At 48.3% G+C, this 7500-nt stretch overlaps 1 protein-coding gene across 1 annotated transcript in view; it reads left to right on the forward strand.

Moving 5' to 3' along the window:
• LOC125037380 overlaps nucleotides 1–7500 on the forward strand; it is a 118449-nt gene that overhangs the window by 7385 nt on the left and 103564 nt on the right. The window lies entirely within an intron of this gene.

Here is a 7500-nt window from a genome sequence, read left to right on the forward strand (position 1 = left end):
ATGTCACTCTTGGACGTTCACCTGCGTACGGCGGCGTTCAAGGCGGCCGCGACTGCCATTGTGCCCTCGGACGCACGCACGCCGGGCCGTAGTCATTACGCGAGACGTCATGTTGGCAGGCCTAGGGCGGTTGGTACGCCGGATGTGGGTCGAGGTGGGAAGTAGGGTTGTGGGGAGATTAGATAAGAAAGGCGCCGCGTGTGTGCTGGGAGGAAGGGGTATAGGGTACGCCAGCATCAGAACAACTGCTGATGCTGGGGCTTCTGATGCTGATGCTGATGCTTTTGCTGAGGCTGCCGGTAGTGATGATGCTGATGCTGATACCGATACTTGTTGCTTTCAGTAAAGTAACACTGCGGCTTTATTATTGCTTAATATTGATGCTCTAGTTCACAGCAGTTACAGCTGTTATACCTCCTTCTGAAGATCCTGCCCCCCTGCCCCTGCTCCTGCTCTCTTCCTCCTCTCCCCTTCCTCCCTCCTTCCTTCCTTCCTTCCTTCCTTCCTTCCTTCCTTCCTTCCTTCCTTCCTTCCTTCCTTCCTTCCTTCCTTCCTTCCTTCCTTCCTTCCTTCCTACCTACCTTCCTTTGTCTTTTTTTTTTTTTTTTTACTGAATCCTTAGTCATTCCTCAGTCTTTTACGGTGACCTGGGATAAATTAGATGTAGATAGATGAAAACGTGTCGTGTTTACGGGCGTATCTGGTTAAGGCAAGAGATTAGTGTGTGTGTGTGTGTGTGTGTGTGTGTGTGTGTGTGTGTGTGTGTGTGTGTGTGTGTGTGTGTGTGTGTGTGTGTGAGTGTGTGTATGTGTGTGTGTGTGTGTGTGTGTGTGTGTGTGTGTGTGTGTGTGTGTGTGTGTGTGTGTGTGTGTGTGTGTGTGTGTGTGTGTGTGTGTGTGTGTGTGTGTGTGTGTGTGTGTGTGTGTGTGTGTGTGTGTGTGTGTGTGTGTGTGTGTGTGTGTGTGTGTGTGTGTGTGTGTGTGTGTGTGTGTGTGTGTGTGTGTGTGCATACATGTATGTGTATATGTATTTACGTAATTTCTGGCTGTGTGCGCCTACGTGTTCGTGTACGTTCGTGCGTGCGTAGTAAGTCGGGTTTATCACAGAGGCGATGTTGTTATGTTGTGACAGTGAAGGGCGACGCTCCCGAGTTGAGTAAGGCGGGCCGGGCCGTCGCGAGGTACCTGTTCTTTTTGCCTCCCCTTCGCCCACCCCCTTTTCCCGACCCGGCTTGTCTATTTCGCGGCTTCGACCATTATCTTGCATTAACCGTAGGCACCTCTCTCACCACCTGGTCCCAACGCACAGGCATGCATACTTGTCTAGGTACAACGTGAACGAACACACACACACGCACACACACACGCACACGCACACGCACACGCACACGCACACGCACACGCACACCCACACGCACACCCACACCCACACCCACACCCACACCCACACCCACACCCACACCCACACACACACACACACACACACACACACACACACACACACACACACACACACACACACACACACACACACACACACAAACACACACACACACATATACACATATACACATATACACATATACACATATACACATATACACATATACACATATACACATATACACACATACAAACATACACATATATACATACATATATTCATACATATATACATACATATATTCATACATATATACATACATATATACATACACATATGTTCACGACATATGGCATATGACACCGCGGCCGCTCGAAAGGGTCGTGGCATGGTGGCTGGTGGCTGTGTTGGGTTGTCGGCGAGGCGAAGCGTGGGTGGGGAGGCTCCTACATGAACGAGTAGAAAGTGTGTATTGGCGTTGGGTTGTCTCTTTCTTTCTCTCTCTCTCTCTCTTCTCTCTCTCTCTCTCTCTCTCTCTCTCTCTCTCTCTCTCTCTCTCTCTCTCTCTCTCTCTCTCTCTCTCTCTCTGTCTGTCTGTCTGTCTGTCTTTCGCTGACTCTGTTTCATATCTTTGTTTCTTCCTACCTCCACCTCCCTCTCTTTCACACTCTTACTCTCTCTCTTTCTCACTCTTACTCTCTCTCTTTCTTTTCTCCCCTCCCCCCTCTCCCCTCCCCCCATCGCCCACTTCCAGCCTCCTCCATTGGCGTTCTCTTAACAGCTGTTCGTCCGTCGAGTAACCTCTGCTCAGTGTGCCTCCCGTAGATGCTGTCTTCTTGGCCCTTTGTTGTTAGGCGAAGGGTTGGAAGTGTCAACTCCTCGCTTCTTTACGTCAGCTGTTTACTTCCCTGCCTTTCGTCAGCCAGTGCCACTTGCCTCCTTTTCGTCAGCCAGTGCCACTTTCCTCTTCGTCAGCCAGTGCCACTTGCCTCCCTTTCGTCAGCCAGTGCCACTTTCATCTTCGTTAGCCAGTGCCACTTCTCCCTTTCGTCAGCCAGTGCCACTTTCCTCTTCGTCAGCCAGTGCCACTTCTCCCTTTCGTCAGCCAGTGCCACTTTCCTCTTCGTCAGCCAGTGCCACTTCTCCCTTTCGTCAGCCAGTGCCACTTTCCTCTTCGTCAGCCAGTGCCACTTCTCCCTTTTGTCAGCCAGTGCCACTTTCCTCTTCGTCAACCAGTGCCACTTCTCCCTTTCGTCAGCCAGTGCCACTTCTCCCTTTCGTCAGCCAGTGCCACTTGTCTCCTTTTTGCCAACCACTGCCACTTGCCTCCTTTTCGTTAGGCAGTGCCACTTACCTCTCCTCCGTCAGCCAGTACCACTTGCCTCCTTTCCGTCAGCCAGTGTCACTTGTTTTCCTTCCGTGTCACATACTTTCACGGACAGCTTGTCTGCTTGTCCCATTCTTGTGTGACACATGCCAGCTTAGGAGGGTACCTCTTATCCCTCCATCTTGTCACACAGCTCCTTTCGCTTAAGATACTTGTTTTGTTGTTTGTTACGTTTTTGGCCTAGCGACTGGGATGTGGCTGTTTTCAGTTTGTTTGTTTTTATGTAATTTTTTTAAGGAGGGGGGGAGGGGGTAGGTGCTAGGATGTTGATGTTTTCTGTTTGTTTTTGTTTGTTTGTATTATATTTATGTTTGGTTGTTTTTAATGCCTATTTAGGTGCTAGGCTGTTGCTGTTTTCTGTTTGTTTTTGGTTGTTTTGTTTTATGGGGGGTTTAGGTGCTAGGATATTGCTACTTAATTTGTTTGTTGGTCTTTCTGTCTGTCTGTCTGTCTGTCTGCCTCTGCGTTCTTGTAGGTCTCGTCCATCCTCGTAATTTTCACATTTCAAAAGTTCTTGCGTGTCGACCACAGATGTTTGGGAGAATCATGAAGCGGGTGGCTTAGAACTTGCAAAGGTCAATCGTCTAATGGGTGAATAAGATTGCACAGGATTGTTTGTTTGTGGTTTGCAGAAAGATTTTTTTTTTTGAAGATTGGTTATGATAAACAGAAAGAGCTTTTTTATTATGTTTAGTTTTAGTATTTTATGCAAATCGCGTTGTATTGTACGAAAGGCTTGTATTTGGTTTAGTTTCTGTGAAGTAAATTTTTTATTTTTTTTTATTATTATTTCTAAGTGAGCATCATTGCATTTGAAGATGAAGATATATATATATAGCGTATTTTTATACTTCTCTATTTAAGTAATTAAAAATGCTAACATTGAATTGCAAATGATGTCATTAACATTAGATTGCAAAGGTTGATATCAGCTATTTCACCAGTAATTTGCAAGAGTTGATATGAGTCATTGCACCCATTAGATAGCAAAGGTTGATATCAGCGAGGCTAGAGAGGACCCGGCCCCGCGATAAGCTTGTTTCACGTGTTAGCGAAGTCCCCGCGAGAAACCGTCTTGGGCGAACTCCAGTGGCTGCGGCGGCGGCGGCGGCGTTAAATGTCGCGACCTAGGGAACAGTTGATCCAGAAACGAGTCTTCCCCGAATACCTGTAGCCGCGTGCTCGTCCTTCTGCTCCGCCGCCTCTGCCTCCTTGCTCCTCCTCTCTTGTCTTCTCTCTCCTCCTCCTCCTCCACCTCCATCTTCCTCCTCTTCCTCGTCCTCCTCCTCCTCTTCTTCCTCATCCTTCCTCATCCTCCTCCTCCTCTTTCTCCTTCTTAACCTACACTGCTTCTCCATTGCTTCTGTGTCGCTCTCTTTTCCTGGCTGTTGTCTCCTTTTCCTCTCCTCCCGCTGCCATTCTCTCGCCGTCCGGTCTGTTGCTGGCTGCGCCACTCGCCCTCGTCACCCCCGCGTCCTTTACAGTACGTTGGTGCACACATCTGACCGTGCACGTACGGCAGCAAGGGGTGCACACGTACGGTTGAGTGCTCTGGACGGGGTTTGACCCTTACTCTTCGTGCACACTTGCCTGGCCGCCGACAGATGAGCGCCGCGTGGACGTGTGTTTGCCTGCGTTTCATGATTCAGCCTTGCAACCAGTCGGCGCAGGTGTTTGTGACTCACACGTGTCCCGCAAAGTGAAATCTTCGCCTTCGTTGCACTTGCTAATTATTACTGTGGGTTCGCTACAGGTGAGTCATGAAGCGTACATAGCCGTAGGTCTGCTCAGGCCTTGGTTAGGCCTGTAAAGGTCTGACCAAAGTTTCTACCGGTAATCGACGAAATCCGTTGAAGATTTTGCTACTGGGAAATTTCGGCCAAAGATATGCTATTATGGATTTCTTGCGAAACGTCACCGCGGCCGAATCCTGTGGGTCGAGAGCGTCCGGGCTGGAAGACGCGGGCTGTAATTTGAGAGATTATAATTTACGTCACAAGCTGTCCCAAGCATTTCCTCTTTGACCTCTTTCACTCGTGGAAGTGTACCGAGGGCGCCCAGCTCCCCTGCAACCGGCTTTTGTGCTGTGATTGGAAAGCGGGCTAAGAGGAGGTGGTGGGTGGTAGGTGGTGGGTGGTGGCGGAGGAAGGGGTGGGCAGTGGGTGATGGTGGATGACAGGGTTGGTAGTGGGCGGTGGGGGGTAGTGGGTGAGGGGGTTGGGAGTGGGTGTAGGTGGAGGTAGGGGTTGGCGGTGGGTGGAGGGTGGCGGGCGGGTGGGCGGGCGCCTGCACTTTCAACAACAGTACCCGGCGTCGAGCTTTCATTTCCACTTTCATTGGCAGAGAGGTGCGTGGCGGGGCGTGGAGGGTCGGATTTTTTTTTTTTTTTTTGGGGGGGGGGGGTTCTGGGGGGGGGGGATTACAGGCACTGAGGACGAGGCCTTTAGAGGTGGTGGGTGGGGGGGTGGGGAGGAGGAAGCTCGGGGCTGGTGGAAAGTTAGATTTCTTCGCATACTTCGACAACAAGCGACTTGAGATGGTGCCAAACATCTTCGACGTGATTAACTTTTCAATACAGTTGGGGGTTATGGTGTTCTCGTCGTCCATTGGTCCCACGAGCGCATCCCGGGGTCCCAAAAGCGCACGCCGACGACCCTCCGCGGCCTTTCTCCTTTCGCCCATGCCAGGACCTGGACGGCGTGGTCGGTCCTGCTTCGGCGGCAGAGCATGCGAACGACACCACGTGACTGCATTTCCTGGAGTGGTCGCGTCTCATCACCCAGGGAGCACACACCCCCTCCCCATCCCCCCTCCCCCTCCCCCTCCCCTCCCCCCTCCCCCCTCCCCCACTCGAAGATACCGTTTCCGCAAACTTCGTAAGAACTTTGGCCCGATGTAGGTCGTTTTAGAGGAGGTGGTTGGAGGGGGTGGAGGCGGAGCTGGAGGTGGAGGAAAGAGGATTGGAGAAGAGAGTAGGAGGAGGAGAATAGTATGATAATGATAATAGTAATAATAAGATAATAATAACAATAATAATAATGATAATAGTAATAATAAGATAATAATAACAATAATATTAATGGTAATAGTAATAATAAGATAATAATAAAAATAATATTAATGGTAATAGTAATAATAAGATAATAATAACAATAATATTAATGATAATAGTAATAATAAGATAATAATAACAATAATAATAATGATAATAGTAATAATAATATTATTATTATTATTATTATTATTATTATTATTATTATTATTATTATTATTATTATTATTATTATTATTATTATTATTATTATTAATATTATTATTATTAATATTATTTTTTTTTTTTATTATTATTATTATTATTATTATTATTATTATTGTTATTATTATTATTATTATTATTATTATTATTATTATTATTATTATTATTATTATTATTATTATTATTATTAAGACGAAGGCGAAGACGAAGAAAAGTAAAGAAAAAAGGAGAAGGAAAGAGGAAGAAGGAAGAAAGAAGAAGGAAGAGAAGGAGGAAAGGGGGTTGGGCAGTCTCCATGTATCTGCCCTACAGATGTTAGTTTAGCGTCCGAGTGTCTTTGTGGGTCATTTTCGAGATGTGGGTCAGTCACGGCCATGGCGCCGGCGTGTGCGGTTGATGATGGCCAGCGCTGTCTCCGATCCCTTCCCCCGGGCTGTCGCTGAGCTGCCTTTCCTCTCTCTCGCTTCCCCTGGCATTCGTCCTCTTCCTCATGGAACGGTTTTGTTCTCGGCGAATTCTCTTTTGATTCGTGTATATATATATTTATTTTTCGTTTTTTGTTTTCTGCGACTCGGGTTCTTTTTATCGGGTATCTTTGTTTGGTAATTTTCCTTTGTCATTACATCCTCGTTTTTCGTGCTCTGATTCATTGTGTGTGTGTGTGTGTGTGTGTGTGTGTGTGTGTGTGTGTGTGTGTGTGTGTGTGTGTGTGTGTCTCTTAATCTCTGTCTTCTTGTTTTGGTATCTGCTTCGTTTTGTTTATTTCTTAATTCCCTACGTTTTCTTGCCCACTTCTACCCTTTCCTTCCGCCCTCTCATTTCCTCCTCTTCCTTTCCTCTCTCTCTGTCTCTCCCCCCTCTTTCTCTCTTCTCCCTCTCCCTCTCCTTCTCCTTCTCCTTCTTCTCCTTCTCCTTCTCCTTCTCCTTCTCCTTCTCCTTCTCCCCCTCTCTCCCCTCTCTCCCCCTCCACCTCCCCCTCCCCGCCCTCCCTCCCTATCTCCCTCTCTCTCCCTCTCTCCATCTCTATCTCCCTCTCTCCCTCTCCCTCTCCCTCTCCCTCTCTTTCTCCACCCTCTCCCTCTCTCATCTCTCTCTCTTTCCCTCTCTCCCTTATCCTCTCCTTCTCCATCTCCCTGTCTCCCTCTCCCCTCCTTCTCCCTCTCCCCCCTTGGTCTCCCGGACCCTCGCCCCTCTCCCTCAAGAAACCTGCAAATCACGCGTCCTTCGCCCTTCTAGGGTGTGTCCCTGAGTTCTGCGTAATCATGTCTCGAAGTACTCTGGCATTCCTTTGGCTGCTTCAGGTCCTCCTCCTCCTCCTCCTCCTCCTCCTCCTCTTCCTCCTCTTCCTCCTCCTCCTCCTTCTCTTCGTTCTCCTCCTCCTCATCCACTCCTCCTTCCTCTCTTCTTACTCCTCCTCCTCCTTCTTCTCCTCCTCTCCTCCTCCTCCTCTCCTCTCCTCCTCCTTCTCTTCGTT

The sequence above is a fragment of the Penaeus chinensis genome, chromosome 23, assembly GCF_019202785.1.
Source record: "Penaeus chinensis breed Huanghai No. 1 chromosome 23, ASM1920278v2, whole genome shotgun sequence".
NCBI classification, from domain to species: Eukaryota; Metazoa; Arthropoda; class Malacostraca; order Decapoda; family Penaeidae; genus Penaeus; species Penaeus chinensis.